Source organism: Oncorhynchus nerka, linkage group LG27, assembly GCF_034236695.1.
Source record: "Oncorhynchus nerka isolate Pitt River linkage group LG27, Oner_Uvic_2.0, whole genome shotgun sequence".
NCBI lineage: Eukaryota > Metazoa > Chordata > Actinopteri > Salmoniformes > Salmonidae > Oncorhynchus > Oncorhynchus nerka.
Genome location: NC_088422.1, coordinates 49,663,442 through 49,685,936, shown reverse-complemented (window position 1 = coordinate 49,685,936; position 22,495 = coordinate 49,663,442). Strand labels below are relative to the sequence as shown.

Sequence of the window (22,495 nt, the reverse complement as noted above, 5' to 3'; positions counted from 1 at the left end):
GTTTTGCTACCATTGGACAGATGTGTTTGTACATCATAGATACAATTCATTAACTATACAGTACATTCACTTTTTCTCATGTCCCTTTTCTCCCCTACTCCCCCTAATTAAATGGGTTGCTTTAAAAACCTAGGGTATGCCTATTGCCTATCACATCTAAATAAAGTAAAGATGATTATGTACAGAATGTAACATTTATTTCAGGCATTTGTTAGTACAGCAAAATGGCTTTACTTTGATGACAGCTTTGCACACTCTTGTCATTCTCTCAACCACCCTCACGAGGTAGTCACCTGGAATGCATTTCAATTAACAGGTGTGCCTTGTTGAAAGTTCATTTGTGGAATTTCTTTGCTTCTTAATGTGTTTGACCCAATCAGTTGTGTTGTGACAAGGTAGTGATGGTATACAGAAGAGAGTCCTCTGGTAAAAGACCAAGTCCATATTATGGCAAGAACAACTCAAATAAGCAAAGAGAAATGGCAATCCACCATTAACTTAAGACATGAAGGTCAGTCAATCCGGAAGATTTCAATAACTTGAAAAAAAAAGTTTCTTCAAATGCAGTCACAAAAACCATCAAGCACTATGATGAAACTGGCTCTCATGAGGATCGGCACAGGAAAGGAAGACCGGTAAACAGACACCTCTCAACATCAACTATTCAGAGGAAACTGAGTAAATCAGGCCTTCATGGTCAAATTGCTGCAAAGAAATACTACTAAAGGACACCAATATGAAGAAGAGACTTGCTTGGGCCAAGAAACACAAGCAATGGACATGGGACTGATGGAAATATGTCCTTTGGTCTGATGAGTCCAAATTTGAGATTTTTGGTTCCAACCACCTTGTCTTTTTGAGACGCAGAGTAGATGAACGGATAATCTCTGCATGTGTGGTTGCTACCGTGAAGCATGGAGGAGGAGGTGTGGGGGTACTTTGCTGGTGACACAGTGATTTATTTAGAATTCAAGGCACACTTAACCAGCATGGCTACCACAGCATTCTGCAGCGATACACCATTCCAGCTGGTTTGCGCTTAGTGGGACCATCGTTTGTTTTCCAACAGGACACCAACACACCTCCAGGCTGTGTAAGGGCTATTTGACCAAGAAGGAGAGTGATGGAGTGCTAGGTGACCAGATGACCTAGGCATCAGATGGCCTGGCCTTTCACAGTCCCCCGACCTCAACCCAATTGAGAGGGTTTGGGATGAGTTGGACGGCAGAGTTTAGGAAAAGCAGCCAACAAGTGCTCGACATATGTCAGAACTCGGTCAAGACTGTTGGAAAAGCATTCCAGGTGAAGTTGATTGAGAGAATGCGAAGAGTGTGCTAAGCTGTTATCAAATCAAAGGGTGGCTACTTTGTAGAATCTAAAATATAAATATATTTTGATTCGTTTAACACTTTTTTGGTTAGTACACGATTCCATATGTGTTATTTCATAGTTTTGATGTTTTCACGAGTATTGTACAATGTAGAAAACAGTAAAAATGAATAAAAATGCTTGAGTTAGTAGGTTTGTCCAAACTTTTGACTGGCACTGTACCTTATTACAAGTTTTACAAATATATACAGTATATATTACGTGCAGTATGTAGTATATACACTACTGTGCCAGAATTATGTGGACACCCCTTCAAATGAGTGGAATCAGCTATTTCAGCCACACCAATTGCTGACAGGTGTGTAAAATCGAGCACACAGTCATGCAATCTCCATAGACAAAGATTGGCAGTAGAACGGCCCGTACTGAACAGCTCAGTGAGCTTCATGAATATGGGTTTCCATCACCGAGCAGCCGCACAAGAGCCTAAGATCACCATGCGCAATGACAAGCGTCACCAACAGTTTTGGGAAGGCCCTTTCCTGTTTCAGCATGAAAATGATTGCGTGCACAATGCGAAGTCCATGCAGAAACGGTTTGTCAAGATCGGTGTGGAAGAACTTAACTGGCCTGCACAGAATCCTGAACTCAACCCCATCGAACACCTTTGGGATAAATTGGAATGCCGACTGCGAGCCAGGCCTAATTGTTCAACATCAGTGCCTGACCTCACTAACGCTCATGTGGCTGGGTGGAAGCAAGTCCATGCAGCAATGTTCCAACATCTTCCCAGAAGAGTGGAGGCTATTATAGCAGCAAAGGGGGGACCAACTCCATATTAATGCCCATGATTTTGGAATGCGATGTTCCACGTGTGCACATACTTTTGTCCAAGTAGTGTATTTAGTGTTTTAATAAAACCGCCAACCACGGGAAGACTCAGGAGCCCGTTCTCAATGAGTTTAGACAGCCTGCTGCTTCCTTCTGCTGCTCTGCGAATCATCAGATGGGGGGAGGAGAGTAGGTAGGGGGCCCACGTGGGTATCTGGGGAGCCCTGCCTTGATTGGGTAAATGATAAATGAAAATAAATAAATAAACTGCATAATAAATACATGTGACATGTCAATTGTGTGAGTCAGGAATTGGGCCCAAGCCCGTAGGGGCCCAAATATGCCTACAGCCGGGAAGGCCGCAGTTTGGGCAGCATGCATGCCAAATATACAGCTTGTTACATTATGACCATAGACATATAATCCATAGAAGGGTTTTGTAACCTTGGTAATTTGACAGGTAAACTCATGGGTTAGGCACTGTATATAAAAAACAGTCATAGATCTAACTTCATTGCAATATATCTACAACTTTTTCCAAATTTCAAGATCAACTTACCACAAAATCGTTTTGTTGAAATATCTCCAAATGTTGTGATGACACATCATTTTTTTTGTTGTTGAGCAAGAGCAGTGGCAGCCAGGGAAAGTTTTGGGGAAAGAATTGTGACATCTTGTGGTCTTAATGTCACGTTCTTTCAAAATCGAACCCAGAAGCAGACCAGGACAAGGAGAGTAGGAAGAAGGTGAGTATTTATTTACAAGTGAATGTGAATGGGTAGATATATCCAGCTGGCGTAGCGGGCAGCGGTGGTGAGTTGATGGGAGTAAATAGGTGGATCCAATGGGGTAGCGGAATCCTCCGACGACCAGGCGGGAATGGGGTAAATGATCCGGGTGAGTAATGTTCATGGCTAACGATCCGGCAGGGAATGGATGTCAGGTCAGAGCTTTTGAAGGGGAGAGGTGATGATCAGGACAGGTGTGCAGATTACTGATGGGATACAGGTGCGGGTGAACATCGATCTCCCAACAAGCTAATTTACCGGAAACACACTCCAGGACAGAAACACAGGCAAACACAGACTCAGGAAGCGGTATTCGTGACACTTAATGTGAATTATGGGGGTGGGGGTTACAGTTACCCCAGGGGGCTAGTTACCCTAATGATCATGCCGTTTAATCAGCTTCTTGATATGCCACACCTGTCAGGTGGATGGATTATCTTGGCAAAGGAGAAATGCTCACAAACTTGTGCACAACATTTGAGCGAGATAAAACAAAAGTCCCCAGGGCCTGTGATTTCTTAATCCTGCCTTGTTTGTGTGCGCTACATCACATGCACTAGTTTTTATCCACAACTCCTTTTGGTGGAAACATGGGAAAATGCGCATAATTGATTTATGCTGATTTTAGAATATTCTCTTGAAAATGTGTCACCAATTGGATGGAAAATCTGGATGCGAAAGAAACACACACCTGTTTAGGAAAGGTGCTGGCTAGCGGAGCAGAACACTTGAATAAGAAAAGGAGATCCTCACACTCTTGGAGCTCAGACGCAATATTTTTTATAACCAACGTTTCGACAGACAATCTGTCTTCATCAGGGTATAATGACAATACTTCAGGTGACTAATTTAAATTGTTCGAAATGTGTGGACCAAGAAACCAGTCAGTATCTGGTGTGACCATGATTTTCCTCATGCAGCTCGACACATCTCCTTCGCAAAGAGCTACTGATTGTGGCCTGTGGAATGTTGCCCACTCCTCTTCAATGGCTGTGCAAAGTTCCTGGATATTGGAAGGAACTGGAACATGCTGTCGTACATGTCAATCCAGAGCATCCCAAACTTGCTCAATGGGTGACATGTCTGGTGATTATGCGGGCCATTGACGAACTGGGACATTTTCAGCTTCCAGGAATTGTGTACAGATCCTTGCGACATGGGGCCGTGCATTATTATGCTGAAACATGAGGTGATGGCAGCAGATGAATGGCACAACAATGGGCCTCAGGATCTCATCACGGTATCTCTGTGCATTCAAATTGCCATCAATAAAATGCATTTGTCCGTAGCTTATGCCTGCTGTTACCATAACCCCACCGCCACATTGGGGCACTCTGTTTACAAGGTTGACATCATCAAACCTCTCATCCACACGATGCCATACACATTGTCTGCAGTTGTGAGGCTGGTTGGACATATTGACAAATTCTCTAAAAGGACGTTGGAGGCGGCTTATGGTATTGAAATTAACATCCAATTGCACACTCCCTCAACATGAGACGTCTGTGGCATTGTGTTGTGTGACAAAACTGTACATTTTTTAGAGTAGACTTTTATTGTCCCCAGCACAAGGTGCAGCTGTGTAATAACCATGCTGTTTAATCAGCTTCAGAAGACTGAATTATCTTGGTAAAAGAGAAATGCTCACTAACAGGGATGTAAACAAATTTGTGCATAACATTGAGAAATACGATTTTTGTGTGAATGCAACATTTCTGGGTTCTTTTATGAAACATGGGACCAACACTTTACATGTTGCATGTATAGTTTTGTTCAGTGCATGTAGCTAGAGTCAGATTAACTTGTAACTCCTGTGCCAAGGCACAAAAAGTCTCCCCCAAAATGATAGACACATACAAGTTGTTTTATAAGGATCCCATTTGAAATTGTTTGCATTCTAGTACTTTTACATTGTTGTCAACAAAGGTAGACGCTGGCACTGAGTTAGTTTAGAGGCATGGCTTTCATTACTCTTGATTGATTCTCTCCTCTCTGCACAGACCATACAAACGCTCCACACCGCGTGGCCGCGGCCACCCTAATCTGGTGGTCCCAGCGCGCACGACCCACGTGGAGTTCCAGGTCTCCGGTAGCCTCTGGAACTGCCGATCTGCGGCCAACAAGGCAGAGTTCATCTCAGCCTATGCCTCCCTCCAGTCCCTCGACTTCTTGGCACTGACGGAAACATGGATCACCACAGATAACACTGCTACTCCTACTGCTCTCTCTTCGTCCGCCCACGTGTTCTCGCACACCCCGAGAGCTTCTGGTCAGCGGGGTGGTGGCACCGGGATCCTCATCTCTCCCAAGTGGTCATTCTCTCTTTCTCCCCCTTACCCATCTGTCTATCGCCTCCTTTGAATTCCATGCTGTCACAGTTACCAGCCCTTTCAAGCTTAACATCCTTATCATTTATCGCCCTCCAGGTTCCCTCCGAGAGTTCATCAATGAGCTTGATGCCTTGATAAGCTCCTTTCCTGAGGACGGCTCACCTCTCACAGTTCTGGGCGACTTTAACCTCCCCACGTCTACCTTTGACTCATTCCTCTCTGCCTCCTTCTTTCCACTCCTCTCCTCTTTTGACCTCACCCTCTCACCTTCCCCCTCTACTCACAAGGCAGGCAATACGCTCAACCTCATCTTTACTAGATGCTGTTCTTCCACTAACCTCACTGCAACTCCCCTCCAAGTCTCCGACCACTACCTTGTATCCTTTTCCCTCTTGCTCTCATCCAACACTTCCCACACTGCCCCTACTCGGATGGTATCGCGCCGTCCCAATCTTCGCTCTCTCTCCCCCGCTACTCTCTCCTCTTCCATCCTATCATCTCTTCCCTCTGCTCAAACCTTCTCCAACCTATCTCCTGATTCTGCCTCCTCAACCCTCCTCTCCTCCCTTTCTGCATCCCTTGATTCTCTATGTCCCCTATCCTCCAGGCCGGCTCGGTCCTCCCCTCCTGCTCCGTGGCTCGACGACTCATTGCGAGCTCACAGAACAGGGCTCCGGGCAGCCGAGCGGAAATGGAGGAAAACTCGCCTCCCTGCGGACCTGGCATCCTTTCACTCCCTCCTCTCTACATTTTCCTCTTCTGTCTCTGCTGCTAAAGCCACTTTCTACCACTCTAAATTCCAAGCATCTGCCTCTAACCCTAGGAAGCTCTTTGCCACCTTCTCCTCCCTCCTGAATCCTCCTCCCCCCCCCCTCCTCCCTCTCTGCAGAAGACTTCGTCAACCATTTTGAAAAGAAGGTCGACGACATCCGATCCTCGTTTGCTAAGTCAAACGACACCGCTGGTTCTGCTCACACTGCCCTACCCTGTGCTCTGACCTCTTTCTCCCCTCTCTCTCCAGATGAAATCTCGCGTCTTGTGACGGCCGGCCGCCCAACAACCTGCCCGCTTGACCCTATTCCCTCCTCTCTTCTCCAGACCATTTCCGGAGACCTTCTCCCTTACCTCACCTCGCTCATCAACTCATCCCTGACCGCTGGCTACGTCCCTTCTGTCTTCAAGAGAGCGAGAGTTGCACCCCTTCTGAAAAAACCTACACTCGATCCCTCCGATGTCAACAACTACAGACCAGTATCCCTTCTTTCTTTTCTCTCCAAAACTCTCGAACGTGCCGTCCTTGGCCAGCTCTCCCGCTATCTCTCTCAGAATGACCTTCTTGATCCAAATCAGTCAGGTTTCAAGACTAGTCATTCAACTGAGACTGCTCTTCTCTGTATCACGGAGGCCCTCCGCACTGCTAAAGCTAACTCTCTCTCCTCTGCTCTCATCCTTCTAGACCTATCGGCTGCCTTCGATACTGTGAACCATCAGATCCTCCTCTCCACCCTCTCCGAGTTGGGCATCTCCGGCGCGGCCCACGCTTGATTGCGTCCTACCTGACAGGTCGCTCCTACCAGGTGGCGTGGCGAGAGTCTCCTCACCACGCGCTCTCACCACTGGCGTCCCCAGGGCTCTGTTCTAGGCCCTCTCCTATTCTCGCTATACACCAAGTCACTTGGCTCTGTCATAACCTCACATGGTCTCTCCTATCATTGCTATGCAGACGACACACAATTAATCTTCTCCTTTCCCCCTTCTGATGACCAGGTGGCGAATCGCATCTCTGCATGTCTGGCAGACATATCAGTGTGGATGACGGATCACCACCTCAAGCTGAACCTCGGCAAGACGGAGCTGCTCTTCCTCCCGGGAAGGACTGCCCATTCCATGATCTCGCCATCACGGTTGACAACTCCATTGTGTCCTCCTCCCAGTGCGCTAAGAACCTTGGCGTGATCCTGGACAACACCCTGTCGTTCTCAACTAACATCAAGGCGGTGGCCCGTTCTTGTAGGTTCATGCTCTACAACATCCGCAGAGTACGACCCTGCCTCACACAGGAAGCAGCGCAGGTCCTAATCCAGGCACTTGTCATCTCCCGTCTGGATTACTGCAACTCGCTGTTGGCTGGGCTCCCTGCCTGTGCCATTAAACCCCTACAACTCATCCAGAACGCCGCAGCCCGTCTGGTGTTCAACCTTCCCAAGTTCTCTCACGTCACCCCGCTCCTCCGCTCTCTCCACTGGCTTCCAGTTGAAGCTCGCATCCGCTACAAGACCATGGTGCTTGCCTACGGAGCTGTGAGGGGAACGGCACCTCAGTACCTCCAGGCTCTGATCAGGCCCTACACCCAAACAAGGGCACTGCGTTCATCCACCTCTGGCCTGCTCGCCTCCCTACCACTGAGGAAGTACAGTTCCCGCGCAGCCCAGTCAAAACTGTTCGCTGCTCTGGCCCCCCAATGGTGGAACAAACTCCCTCACGACGCCAGGACAGCGGAGTCAATCACCACCTTCCGGAGACACCTGAAACCCCACCTCTTTCAGGAATACCTAGGATAGGATAAAGTAATCCTTCTCACCCCCCTTAAAAGATTTAGATGCACTATTGTAAAGTGGCTGTTCCACTGGATGTCTTAAGGTGAACGCACCAATTTGTAAGTCGCTCTGGATAAGAGCGTCTGCTAAATGACTTAAATGTAATGTAATGTAAATGATTGTAGTTGATTACTCAAAATCCTTCTTTCTTTTTTTGCAGTCATTTCTATTGCTTCTGAAAATGTTTATTCGTTATCTTGGATTGTCTGACTGAGATAAATGTATTTAAGAGATGCTTGTTTTCAACTCTACTGTTTCTATATCACATCTGTAGCTATGCAAGAAAGCAAAACCCCTCCTAGTATGAAAGTAGAATGATAAAGTGTTGCAGAAGAACATTGAGGAGATGCAGGTGCGACTAAAATAAAAGGACTTGGAGATAAGGAGGCTGCAATAGCTTAACTTGCAGATACAGGAAGGTAATTGAGCAGTGGAAAGTGTCCATCTTTCTTCTACAAAGTTATTGTACCCCGAGAACAATATGAATTTGGAGAAAATGACCGGTGTTCCCGTTTAACCTTATACTGCAGTGGGCTAAATCAGGGTGTTTCTTGGTCATCTTAAACAAATCTACTTTGAAACAAAAGTATACACCTCACACACATGAATATTGGCTTAAAAAAAGAAGACACATGTACCATGTCAGATATAGAGTTGAAATGTATTCCATTTTGAGTTTGCATTCCAATATTGCACTTTATAAACACATCACAAAACACTGAAATATAACAAAATTGTTTGATATAGAAACACTGGATATTCTGTGGGTTTTTAAAAATAATGTTAATCAATTGTGAAAAATATGATTAACATTCCACCCATCAGGCTGTTGTGGAAATTATTACACAGGGACACTCAAAGTCAATCTCATTGTTTATTGTCAGCGCGCTGGAGAGCTTCCAACAAACTTGATGCACCATTGTGAACGTCTGTCTGTCAGGAGCTCTGCTGGGGCAGTCCCAGAGGTTGTCTTATATACATGTAACGGCTCTCGTTGGTGGTAGAAAAAGTAGACCAAGGCGCAGCGTGGAAGGTGTTCATGATTCGAATTTAAAAAACACTATAACAAAATAACAAAATCGAAAACGAAGAGTTCTGTCAGGCAACAGTAACTAAACAGAAAACAAGATCCCACAAACTAATGGTGGGAAAAAGGGCTGCCTAAGTATGATCCCCAGTCAGAGACAACGATAGATAGCTGCCTGATTGGGAACCACACTCGGCCAAAAACAAAGAAACAGAAAACATAGAATTTCCCACCCGAGTCACACCCTGACCTAACCAAACATAGAGAATAATAAGGATATCTAAAGTCAGGGTGTGACAATACAGCTATACACAGACAAGTTATATTTACATGATTTAACATAATTAATTAATCATACCCATTTTGTTTCATTCATGTGACCGATCAATACTGTTTCATATCGTGACAGACCAATACCTCACAAGGCTTTTTCTCTAAGCTGAGACCTTGAAACTGAGATATATTTTGTTCTCAAAACAAAGTTCTGGGCATACTGCCAAATTGCAGCTACTGATAGTGAGGATTCGTTCAGTCAGTCACTTGCAGGAAAACTGGTAACTGATAGTGAGGATTTGTTCAGTCAGTCACTTGCAGGAACACAGGTAATGGTTATTAGAAAAGCACATGAATGGAATACAGAAATGTGTTATTAGAAAATAACAAACATTACAAATGTCCAGCACAAGGCCACTAGGTCATTTGACTGCAGGAAATGGCTAGTGTGTTAATCAAATTTTTAATCTTTGAACTTTCTGTAACAGAGGTAGATTCGTTGAAGAAATTTGACATTTGAAAATAAAGTGACAGCTCTAGTGTGCATAACGTCCTGTATGTAGAATCACCTTTGCCATCGATTACAGCTGTGAGTCTTTCTGGGTAAGTATTTAAGAGCTTTGCACACCTGGATTGTACAATATTTGCCCATTTATTCTTTAAAAAACTCTTCAAGCTCTGTCACGTTTGTCGTTGATTATTGCTAGACAGCCATTTTCATGTCTTGCCATAGATTTTCAATCCGATTTAAGTCAAAACTTTAACTAGGCCACTCAGTGTCATCAATGATGTTTTGGATTTTTGTGTTGGCAGTATTACTTTAGTGCCTTATTGCAAACAGGATGCATGTTTAGGAATATTTATATTCTGTACAGGCTTCCTTTTTTTTACTCTGTCATTTATGTTACTATTATGAAGTAACTACAGTGTTGTTGACCCATCTTCAGTTATCTCCCATTGCAGCCATTTAACCTCTGTAACTGTTATAAATCCCCATTAGACTCATGATGAAATTACTGAGCTGTTTCCTTCCCCTCCGGGCAGCTGAGTTAGAAAGGGTGCCTGTTTATGTATTTGTAATGACTGGGATACACCATCCAAAGTGTAATTAATAACTGCACCATGTTCAAAGGGATATTCAATGTCTGCTTTTTACCCATCTACCAATCGGTGCCCTTCTTTGCGAACCATTGGAAAACCTCCCTGGTTTTTGTGGTTGAATCTGTGCTTGAATTTCACTGCTCGACTGTAGGACCTTGCAGATAATTGTATGTGTGGGGTATATAGATGAGGTAATCATTTAAAAATCATGGTGAACACTATTATTGCACACTGAGTGAGTCCATGCAACTTATTATGTGACTTGTTAAGCACGTGTTTTATCCTGAACTTATTTATTTACTTAAAAGAGTTGAATGTTTATTGACTCAAGCCATTCAGCTTTACATTTTTTATAAATGTATTGTAATGGACATTTTTATGTTAGTGCTTTCTTATAACAAATGTCTGTGTTCTATTCATGTGCTGTTCTATAAACCTATTTCTGTGTTCATGCAAGAATGCTGACTGAACAAATCCTCACTATCAGTAGCTGCAACTTGGCAGTATGCCCAGACCTTGTTTTCAGAAGAACGAAAGAGGTCTCAGTTTGAAATGAAAAATGTCTCAGTTTCAAGGTTTCAGCTGAGAGAAAAGAAGCCTCATGAGGTATTGATCTATCACATGTTATGAACCAGTATTGGAGAATGTATGAACCAGAGCTTTGTTGAAGATGCACATGTGGTAATAAGGGAGAGTACCGAGTGTGTTTGGGAATAGTACTAAGTGGATGTGGATGTGAAAGTTGTGTATTGAATTTGGAAAATAAGCTGATTGATTGACATTTGGGTGATAAGCTCCTTGGAATTTGGATAATAAAATGATTGATTGAAATGTGAATGTTAAAGAGATTGAAATGTGGATATTAAGCTGACTGTACAGAGTGAATGAGAGCTTATCAGGGGACTAGCTCCAGTGTGAAAGAGGATCACTGAGTGCGTGAAAGAATGGATACCCCAACCAGTTCTGTGTGAGCTGAGTTTTTAGATCTATAGGTAGTGAGCACTGACAGGAGAAGCCAATGAAAGATATTTGTACCTCTCGGGCTGCTGCGCTGTGATTGTTGCTGTAGTGCGGAGGTGAAAACCTAAAGATTTATACCTTTATAAATGTATACAAATGCATAATGGGTTACTAGAGATAAAGTAACAGAATATTTGTATAATGGGTTATTACGATGATGATCTGATGAAGTAAGAATAGACTAAATACATATATACAGCTTGCACACCCACATGCAGATGTTCGTAAGTGGTGTAAAAGGTATTCTGTTCAGAGTGGTCCCTTTATGGATCCTTTGATGAAGATGAGGTTAAAGCATTGAACGGGACTTGATTTACCACTAACCAATAAAACTATACATGCTTATGTGATTTCCTCCACCCTGGTACGACATTTTTAAATAAGCCCGTATCCTGTTAAATTAGAACCAATGATTTTCTGTCTTCACCTACTCAACTGTTTAAAGTGTTAGGTAGAGACTTATTATGGACAGAGCATGACATCTACTGGGGACTGATAAAGTGCCAACCCAGTTAATACATATTGATCCCTCCAAAGCTTTACATAGGAATCTTAAAATAATAGACATTTAATAAATATTGAAGCAGAAAGTGAATATCCGACAGAGATTGGTAAAAAAATATATATAGAGTAACTTTTTGAAGGTATACTAAAATGAAAACAATGCCTTCCAATATGGAGAAAGTTATCATGTTTGTTTTAAACTTTGCAATAGGGGGAAAAGCAGAACATTGTTTGAGTGTGATCCGTGTAAATTAGGAGCAGTGATTGAGATTTTTTTTTGTTCTACTGGAAAGAGACGGTTTTAGTAGAAGTAAATAGATTATGGAGACTATTGAAAGTAACAAAGTGAATGGTAATTGGCTTTCAGATAGCAATCCAATAAGGCAATAATCTTAGTAATTTGATGCTGCTCACTCTTCAAGGCCTGGTCTACTGCTCTCGTGGTTAAGTCATCTGTTGTTTGGGTTAGAGATAACCTTTCTGTGGAACAATAGATAGCCGCCAGTACACACTGAACTCAAACAGGCTGTGACCGACGCAGTGGGGAAATTAGGGACAGTTTGTACAGAATTACATGTCAATGCAACTGCAAAAGATTACGATTACAAGAATGTTGTTTACCTTAGAAGGTGCCCAATTCAGCTTTATGGGACACTCTATCATCTGATGTGTCTGAAGTATAAATGTGTCTGAAGTATAATTCTGTATACGCATGGGTTTATCGAGACTTCCTGCCCAAGATGCAGTAAACTTGATAAATGATTAAGAGTTTTTAGGACGGAAAACTAAGTACATGTTTATTTTCTTTCTGATGGAATGTCTGCTACCAAGTTTTTTTGAATGTTTATCAAATATTCTGTATCTCTCCCTTTGAAAGGCTTCCTTAGGAGAGCAGTTAAAAGTGCCCGGATTTCAGCAGTTAAGGAAACTCCCAAATTAAGCTAGGCCTTGCTTTGCTGTTTGTGTTTACCCTACGATTTTTGCTACACACACATCAGCACCCACAAACAACCCACCTATTAATTAATATTTGTTAGTGGTTAATATTCTGTTTGATTTAGACGTGTGGGGTATTTTATTTGGTTTTAGTGGGTTCTTTGTGGGCTATACTCAGCCTTGTCTCAGGATGGTAAATTGGTGGTTGAAGATATCCCTCTAGTGGTGTGGGGGCTGTGCTTTGGCAAAGTGGGTGGGGTTATATCCTTCCTGTTTGGCCCTGTCCGGGGGTATCCTCGGATGGGGCCACAGTGTCTCCTGACCCCTCCTGTCTCAGCCTTCAGTATTTATGCTGCAGTAGTTTATGTGTCGGGGGGCTAGGGTCAGTTTGTTATATCTGGAGTACTTCTCCTGTCCTATTCGGTGTCCTTTGTCAATCTAAGTGTGCGTTCTCTAATTCTCTCCTTCTCTCTTTCTTTCTCTCTCTCGGAGGACCTGAGCCATAGGACCATGCCCCAGGACTACCTGACATGATGACTCCTTGCTGTCCCCAGTCCACCTGACTGTGCCGCTGCTCCAGTTTCAACTGTTCTGCCTTATTATTATTCGACCATGCTGGTCATTTATGAACATTTGAACATCTTGGTCATGTTCTGTTATAATCTCTACCCGGCACAGCCAGAAGAGGACTGGCCACCCCACATAGCCTGGTTCCTCTCTAGGTTTCTTCCTAGGTTTTGGCCTTTCTAGGGAGTTTTTCCTAGCCACCGTGCTTTTACACCTGCATTGTTTGCTGTTTGGGGTTTTAGGCTGGGTTTCTGTACAGCACTTTGAGATATCAGCTGATGTACGAAGGGCTATATAAATAAATAAATTTGATTTGATTTTGATTTGATTTGAATATTGGGGAGTTACTTTAAGAGCTATAGTGCTTTACAATCGCAGGCAATTCTACCCCTTATCAGCTAGTTGTGTCTTATTACATGTGTGTCATCTAGTGGGGTTACAGTGGAACTGCAGGTCTTCTTTACGCATCTTGTTGAGGAAGGCCAGGATTCAATCAGATCTGCGGTAATCAGTATTAATTGACCAAGATTAAAGTACATTTTGAATTGAGACATCTTCTGATCAACTAGAATATTCCTTTTATTTCATAATGTTTGACCAAAAAGATAAATACAAACCCAGACTGGATACTGGACTAGAATTATGAGTACCCTGAGTATCAGACAGGTTCCGTCTCTATTGAGAGGTCACCACAGAGCAGGGGTGCCAAACTCTATTGGTGTGAATTTCTGAGTTTCGCTCCTCCCTTGTACTTGATTGATCAATTAACTGATTAGTTAGGACCTCGCCTGATTGGTTAGGTCTTAAATGGGACCGGCCTCAAACCAACTTCTGTTTTTAAAAGCCTATGTGTGATCAATATGAGTCAAACATTAATTATAGTGTCAAATCTGACTATAAAGAGTAAATAGGATCATTTTGATCAGTCTCTAATCCAAAACTAGATTTGGAAGTGAGTGCATTAAGACCGGTATGGATTACTTGCATGACACTTTTGCCATTGATGTCCAATAGAGCCCCACAGTGGGGGTAAAATAAAACCTAGCGGTCAAATGGAAATGGTTCCAGTTTTTGTTCCACCAATAATTTTCCCCATAGAGGATTTTAGAAACACTTATTATGGGCTGTTCCGTGTAGCATTACCCGGGCGTGACATTTTGATAACCATGTAAATCTCTCTCTGACAAGGAATTATCAATATATTTGGCTCTACTTATACTCAGATTTGGAAATGCTAATTAGCACCAAAGCAGACAAGCAAAATTACAAGCTCCTGCATGTCATCTCTAGCTAACAGGTGGTGTCAATTTAAAACTTGAACATGACCAGTTACTTCCTGTTAAGGCTAGGGCTGATTTCAAGGTTATACTGTTAACCCACAAAGCATTACATGGACTTTCTCCTACCTATCTCTCCGATTTTGATCCTCCCATAACTACCTTCTCTCGCTCTCTCCGAGGACCATACCTGATGACTCCTGGCTGTCCACCTGGTTGTGCTGCTGATTCAGTTTCTGCTGTTCTAGCTGTAGCTGTGGAACCCTGACCTGTCCTGGACCTGCTGTTTTTGTCTCTCTACCACTCTGTCTAGACCTCTGCCTGGCTATGAAAAGCCAACTGACATTTACTCCTGAGGTGTTGACCTGCTCCACCCTCTACAACCACTGTGATTATTAGTTGACCCAACTGGTTATCTATGAACATCTTGAATGATCTGGCCTTAATTCAAAACACTCATATGCATATGTTAGAGCTTATGCTTATGAGCCCAGGCCTGAAAAAAAATGAAATGACCTAAATTAAAATTATAGCCTACCGCATATTACGCATGGCGGAAAAACATTAAACAAAACTGATTTAAGCTATCATTGGTCTAGCCTAGACTCCAAAATTAAACAAATTTGAGTAATCGCCTTTGAGTGTGGGCTGTATTATGCATCCTGGATGGACTGATTATCTTATGCTACGCTCCAAAGTGTGTATGTGTGTATATCTATCCATGAGTCTGGGAGAGAACGTATAGCCGTAGGCCAGGGATCATCAACTAAACTAAATTCAGCCAAGGCAGGATTATTATAGTTTTTTTTGTTGAGCGGATGGTCTGGGTGCCGGAACATAATTACTAATCACTCTTCAGCAAGTTTAGTGAAATATGTTTTGTTGCAAAAACATATTACTATTGATGTTGCCAAACAGATTTCACTTGGTTTGTCAAATTGGGGCGGCAGGGTAGCCTAGTGGTTAGAGCGTGTGACTAGTAACTGCAAGGTTGTGAGTTCAAACCCCTGAGCTGACAAGGTACAAATCTGTCGTTCTGCCCCTGAACAGGCAGTTAACCCACTGTTCCTAGGCCGTCATTGAAAATAAGAATTTGTTCTTAACTGACTTGCCTGGTTAAATAAAAAAATTTTTTTTTTTAAATAAGCACTGGGTAGCCCATGGCATACAGAGGATTACCACCTGTCGGGCAATGGGTACAGGGGAAAAGTGGTGTTGATGGTGTAAGTATAAAGTTGTAAAACAGTTGGCTATTGTAATTGAGCTTTCTGACCTTACAACGGCACCCAAGCTAATGTTGGGTAACTTGCTAGCTACTTCCAGACACAAATGAGAGTGACCACTCGGACCATTTTACTTGCCCTAGCAGAGCTGGTTAGGCAGTTTTCATATTATCCAGAGCGTTGGTGACTACTGTGCTGCTGGCAACAATTTAATTCTGCTTTTCTGCTGACGTTTACTGACACCAGCCATATTCAATGGGTGTTGGAAGGTCGTAAATTCCTTATTCTGCGCTCTGGTAAACTCCGACTAGTGCTCTGAAATCGGAGTAGAAAGCCAGAACAAATTTACGAAAGCACCCGAATGTCCATTGAGAGCGCACGATGACTATACCATTTAGCTAAGCTAAGAATGACGGGAATGATCAAGTCAATAAACGTTGGGTAGGTTGTTAGCCTATAGTTAATATACTGGCAAGTTTGATGTAAAGTCAGCAAAAAAAGAACCGTCCCTTTTTCAGGACCCTGTCTTTCAAAGATAATTCATAAAAATCAAAATAACTTCACAGATCTTCATTGTAAAGGGTTTAAACACTGTTTCCCATGCTTGTTCAATGAACCATAAACAATGAATGAACATGCACCTGTGGAACAGTCGTTAAGACACTAACAGCTTACAGACGGTAGGCAATTAAGGTCAATTAAGGGCGCTACAGGTAGACCGGGTGGACAGCTGATCATCCTTGCAGTGGCAGACCACCTGTAACAACACCTGCACAGGATCGGTATATCCAAACATCACACCTGCGTGACAGGTACAAGATGGCAACAGCAACTGCCCGAGTTACACCAGTAACGCCAGCACACCAGTAACGCACAATCCCTCCATCAGTGCTCAGACTGTCTGCAATAGGCTGAGAGAGGCAGGACTGAGGGCTTATAGGCCTGTTGTAAGGCAGGTCCTCACCAGACATCACTGGCAACAACGTCGCCTATGGGGACAATCCCACCGTTGCTGGACCAGACAGGACTGGCAAAAAATACTCTTCACTGACGAGTCACGTTTTTCTCTCACCAGGAGTGATGGTCGGATTCGCGTTTATCGTTGAAAAAATTAGCGTTACACCGAGGACTGTACTTTGGAGCGGGATCGATTTGGAGGTGGAGAGTCCGTCATGGTCTGGGGCAATGTGTCACAGCATCATCGGAATGAGCTTGTTGTCATTGCAGGCAATCTCAACGCTGTGCGTTACAGGAAAGACATCCTCCTCCCTCATGTGGTACCCTTCCTGCAGGCTCATCCTGACATGACCCTCCAGCATGACAATGCCACCAGCCATACTGCTCGTTCTGTACATGATTTCCTGCAAGACAGGAATGTCAGTGTTCTGCCATGGCCAGCGAACAGTCCAGATCTCAATCCCATTGAGCACGTCTGGGACCTGTTGGATCGGAGGGCTAGGTCCATTCGCCCCAGAAATGTCCAGGAACTTGCAGGTGCCTTGATGGAAGAGTGGGGTAACATCTCACAGCAAGAACTGGAAAATCTGGTGCAGTCCATGAGGTGGAGATGCACTGCAGTACTTAATGCAGCTGGTGGCCACACCAGATACTGAATTATTTTGACCCCCCTTTGTTCAGGGATACATTATTCCATTTCTGTTAGTCACATGTCTATGGAGCTTGTTCAGTTTGTCTCACTTGTTGAATCTTATGTCCATACAAATATTTACACATGTTAAGTTTTCTGAAAATAAATGCAGTTGACAGTGAGAGGATGTTTCTTTTTTTGCTGAGTTTATAAGTAGCCAACTAACATACCGGTACATGCTGCTGTGATGATATGCTATGTGGTTCGTAAGGACAGCGTAGCTAATAAATTGTCAGCCAACATGACGTGTAAGGTAACTTATTTGACAAGTAATTTATTACATTACTCAACATTTTGTTAACAGTTGTCATTAGTTAAAGCAACTTAGTTAAAGCAACTAATCTATTTTCCTTTTTTATTTTCCAACCAGGATTATTATTATTATTACTATTACTATTATTTTGAAAGGCTGTTTTTCCATTGAATGCCTATCCACCATACAAAGACTTAGGACCCAGTTTCCGATCTCTATGGCTTCCTCTACATGTGGCCAGTCGTCAGGCATTGTTTCAGGCTTTTACTCTGACAAATGAGGGAGATACACCACTTTCAATGAGTGGACAGTGGACATTTCCAGACATGAGCCAAGCGCGTGATCGGGAGCGAGCCTTTCTTGTTTCTCCTTTTCTATTGACGAAGCTTTTGTCCGGTTGAAATATTATTTGTTATTTATGACAAAAACAACCTGAGGATTGATTTTAAACATCGTTTGACATGTTTCTACTAACTTTTATTGTACTTTTTTGACTTTTTGTGTTGATGTTGAGAGCGCGCATTCTGAACTAAACGCACCAACAAAACTGAGGTTTTTGGACATAAAGAGAGACATTATCGAACAAAACAAACATTTACTGTCTAACATGGAGACCTGGGAGTGCCACCAGATGAAGATCATCAAAGGTAAGTGATTAATTTTAATGCTATTTCTGACTTGTGACACCTCTCCTTGGTTGGAAAATTGGTGTATGGTTTTTGTGGCTAGGCGCTGACCTAACATAATCGCGTGGTGTGCTTTCTCCGTAAAGCCTCTTTGAAATCTGACACAGTGGTTGCATTAAGGAGAGGTTTATCTTTAAATGAATGTTAAACACTTGTATCTTTCATCAATTTCTATGATGAGTATTTCTGTAATTTGATGTGGCTCTCTGCATTTTCACCGGTTGTTTGTTGAGACAATGATTACTGTACATAACGCACCAATTTCAACTGAGGATTTTGGACATAAAGATTAACTTTATCGAACAAAACACACATTTATTGTGTAACATGAAGTCCTGTGAGTGCCATCTGATGAAGATCATCAAATTAGTGAATAATTTAATCGCTATTTCTGACTTTTGTGAGCCCTCTACTTGGCTGGAAAATGGCTGTATGGTTTTCTGTGACTAGGCGCTGACCTAACATAATCGCATGGTGTGCTTTCTCCGTAAAGCACACCACACTTGTACGGCAAGGGGCAATGTTTTTTTTAAATGGACCACCCTTGGCCGGAAATTCATTACTCGTTCATCCCGCGATGATTGTTTTCAGCCACCGGTAGCTTGTGGGTATTTTATATGTGCTACAGTCAATTGAGTGCATGTCTACTTATATTAAATATATAATTATTCATATAATCCTACTGTATTATAGCTAGCAAATGAATTAGCTAACTAACGTTAGCCTGCCTAGCTGGAACTTCTGAAAAAGGGAAATGTTTTATTTCTACATTTTCCAAGAGAACCAAACAAAAACATATTTACTTTTTACGAAATGTTTTTGTGCCGTCATGTGTATTAGTAGCACAATTTCTAACTTATTTGCATTTGCTTTTAGTTATACTTGTATGTTAACTTCTCCATTGATCTTGTTTGTACGTTTTCGCAGACTTTTCTTACTGAATCGTCGCAAATTAAATTGTGGGAGGTTCAGGCCCCGGAGTGAACATAATTGCTTGGCTAATCATTTGGACCACCCTCCAAGATGGCGACAGGGATTCCCCCAAGGGCATAAGACCGCAGCCTGTATTTTCTGCGTGTATACATCATATATTGGCAAATTTAGTACGACATCCAGGAACTTTATGTATACTAACTATATCCATACTATGACCGATAAGCATACGATCTGCTCAATTCACGTCACAAATAGTCCGGTTAGTATGAGTATTCAAACACAGCTTATGTGATGTAATGTCATAGAGGAAGATTTGCATAGCTAACTTTGCACCTGCCTATAAGGTCTGCTACTAGTACTAAAACAACATGCTTGTTCTCATAAGTCTATTGTGTATTTTCTAGAGTAAATAAAAATGTAAAAATGGTATTGGTCTAGCCTGAGTAACAGTCTTTTTAGCTAACATGCTACAAATTAGTGTCAGCAAGCACTCAGCAATGTAATGCTGGTTGCATAGTCACAGTGTCAGCATTACTGGCCTCAATCTATTCTGCACTTAGTCACTCTTAGTATAATTACTTCCAAACTAAAGTAATTTCTCCCAATATGTGTTTGAGTGATTTAAAAAAAAATAATAATAATTCACAGGCTACTTAATAAACCTGGTGGATTTTTATTCAGTAGTGTTGTGGGAACTCCCTGCCATATCAGGAGCAAAAGGCTGAGGTAGTATGTGGCCAGGTACCAAACCCACTTCACATTGGTCACATTTGAGTATGTCAAACTACGACCAGATATCAGTTGTCTTTCACCTAACAACCATTGACAATGTAATCAGTGCTGTATGTATCAACTCTACCTTTTCTACAGATGAAGGACAGAAGAGAGAGCTTGTCATGGAGTCCCCTGACTAAAATATACAGATGTCTGAACAGAGAGGCCGTGCACTCAGCATAAAAATTATAAAAGATTATGCTTACTTTTCGTCTTTTTGTTTTTATTGAGTCGGGACATATGGGACATCATACGAAGGGATAACGACTAACATGAATGACCAGACAAAATGCTGATTGGTACCATATCTGTATTGGCTTGTGAATGACAATAGAAGATGAAAGACAAGTGTAATATTTGCACATTTTTACAGTACAGGTCAAAAGTTCAGGCACCTACTCATTCAAGGGTTTTTCTTTATTTTTACTATTTTCTACATTGTAGAATTAGTGAAGACAAACTCTGAAATAACACACATGGAATCATGTAGTAACCAAAAAAATAAAATATATTTTAGATTCTTCAAAGTAGCCACCCTTTACCTTGACAGCTTTGCACACTCTTGGCATTCTCTCAACCAGCTTCACCTGGAATTCTAAATAAATCAGTGTCACCAGCAAAGCACCATCACACCTCCTCCTCTATGCTTCACGGTAGGAACCACACATGCAGAGATCATCCGTTCACCTATTCTGCATCTCACAAAGACACGGCGGTTGGAACCAAAAATCAAACATTTGAACTCATCAGACCAAAGGACAGATTTTTACTGGTCTAATTTCGATTGCTCGTGTTTCTTGGCCCAAACAATTCTCTTCTTCTTATTGGTGTCCTTTAGTAGTGATTTCTTTGCAGCAATTTGACCATGAAGGCCTGATTCATGCAGTTGATGTTTAGATGTGTCTGTTACTTGAACTCTGTGAAGCATTCATTTGGGCTGGAATCTGAGGTGCAGTTGCCTCTGTAGCAGAGGTAACTCTGGGTCTTCTTTTCCTGTGGCGGTCCTCGTGAGAGCCAGTTTCATCAAAGCTCTTGATGGTTTTTGCGGCTGCAATTTAAGAAACTTTCAAAGTTCTTGAAATGTTGACTGACTTTCATGTCTTAAAGTAATGATGGATTGTCATTTCTCTTTGCTTATTTGAGCTGGTCTTGCCATAATATGGAATTGGTCCTTTACCAAATAGGGCCATCTTCTGTATACCAACCCTACCTTGTCACAACACAACAGATTGGCTCGAACCCATTAAGAAGGAAATAAATTCCACAAATGACCTTTTAACAAGGCACACCTGTTAATTGACATGCATTCCACGTGTTTACTGGTTGAGAGAATGCCAAGAGTGTGCAAAGCTGTCAAGGCAAAGGGTGGCTACTTTGAAAAATACGTAATATATGTTGATTTGATTACTACATGATTTCATAGTGATGTCTTCACTATTATTCTAAAATGTAGAATATAGTAAAAATAAAGGAACCCTTGAATGAGTAGGTGTGTCCAGACTTTTGACTGATACTGTATATTTAAAATATGTATTGGGGACTGGTAATTATGCGGACAATTACAGTGACAGATGCCACAATATATCTGCAATATTAAAGCTGAGTTATCCTCTAAAATATCAGCTTACAATAATTATACTTCACGATTAGTGTTATCTAATTTGTCAAAGTAGGTTACATTCTGTATTTATACAAATGATGAGCCTGTGAAAGCTGTTGCCGCTGACAGGTGAAGGTTGCTGGTCGGATGCTTGGCAATACTGTTCCATTCATAGGAATGCTCACACTAAGGGCATGTCGACATGATGCTTATGAGGGCTCCATTGCTGGTCTTCTCTATGTTGCATGTTCTGCTGCAAAAAATCTCTTGAAAAACTGCAGCAGGCAATATTATTAGGTGGTGTTTACTAGGAGTGCCTGTGAGGGTATTATAATAGACAGCCAAGTGGTAAATTGCATTTTGTTCTAAAGAAAGGCTGAAGCTTTTTGCTAATGCACTTCACAACCAAAATGTCTAGTTGTATCTGCTTGGCTGGGGGATTAGCCTACTAGTTTATCAAACTGGGTATTTTTTGAATACATCTTTTCACATAACACACTACCTGTCATTGTTGATTAAGCCTTCTGTGTCACAGGGCAGTACCTCAGGTCACTATCAGAGGCCTCATGATGGAGTGTCTTTCTCTTAGGAGTTGAGGGACACTGGCAAAAATGGAGGTGGCACAGGGATACTTGTGTCGCATTATAATTTTATTCTGAGGTCTTGCCTGATAAGCTGTGATAAACTGTGTTTAGCAGTGAATTCAATTATTTTTGGAGGTCACTAAACCATTGCAATGACATTGCTGGACATGGTACGATTACCCATCTTTGTTCCTTCTGGTTAGTCCCGGCA

At 42.3% G+C, this 22,495-nt stretch overlaps 1 long non-coding RNA gene across 1 annotated transcript; it reads left to right on the top strand.

Moving 5' to 3' along the window:
* The first annotated feature begins 2,896 nt into the window (after positions 1-2,896).
* On the top strand, positions 2,897-13,626 carry LOC135565327 (uncharacterized). Its single transcript, XR_010461535.1, has 2 exons — positions 2,897-3,057; positions 13,229-13,626. It is a non-coding gene; the product is annotated as an uncharacterized LOC135565327 (long non-coding RNA).
* Positions 13,627-22,495: the final 8,869 nt, after the last annotated feature.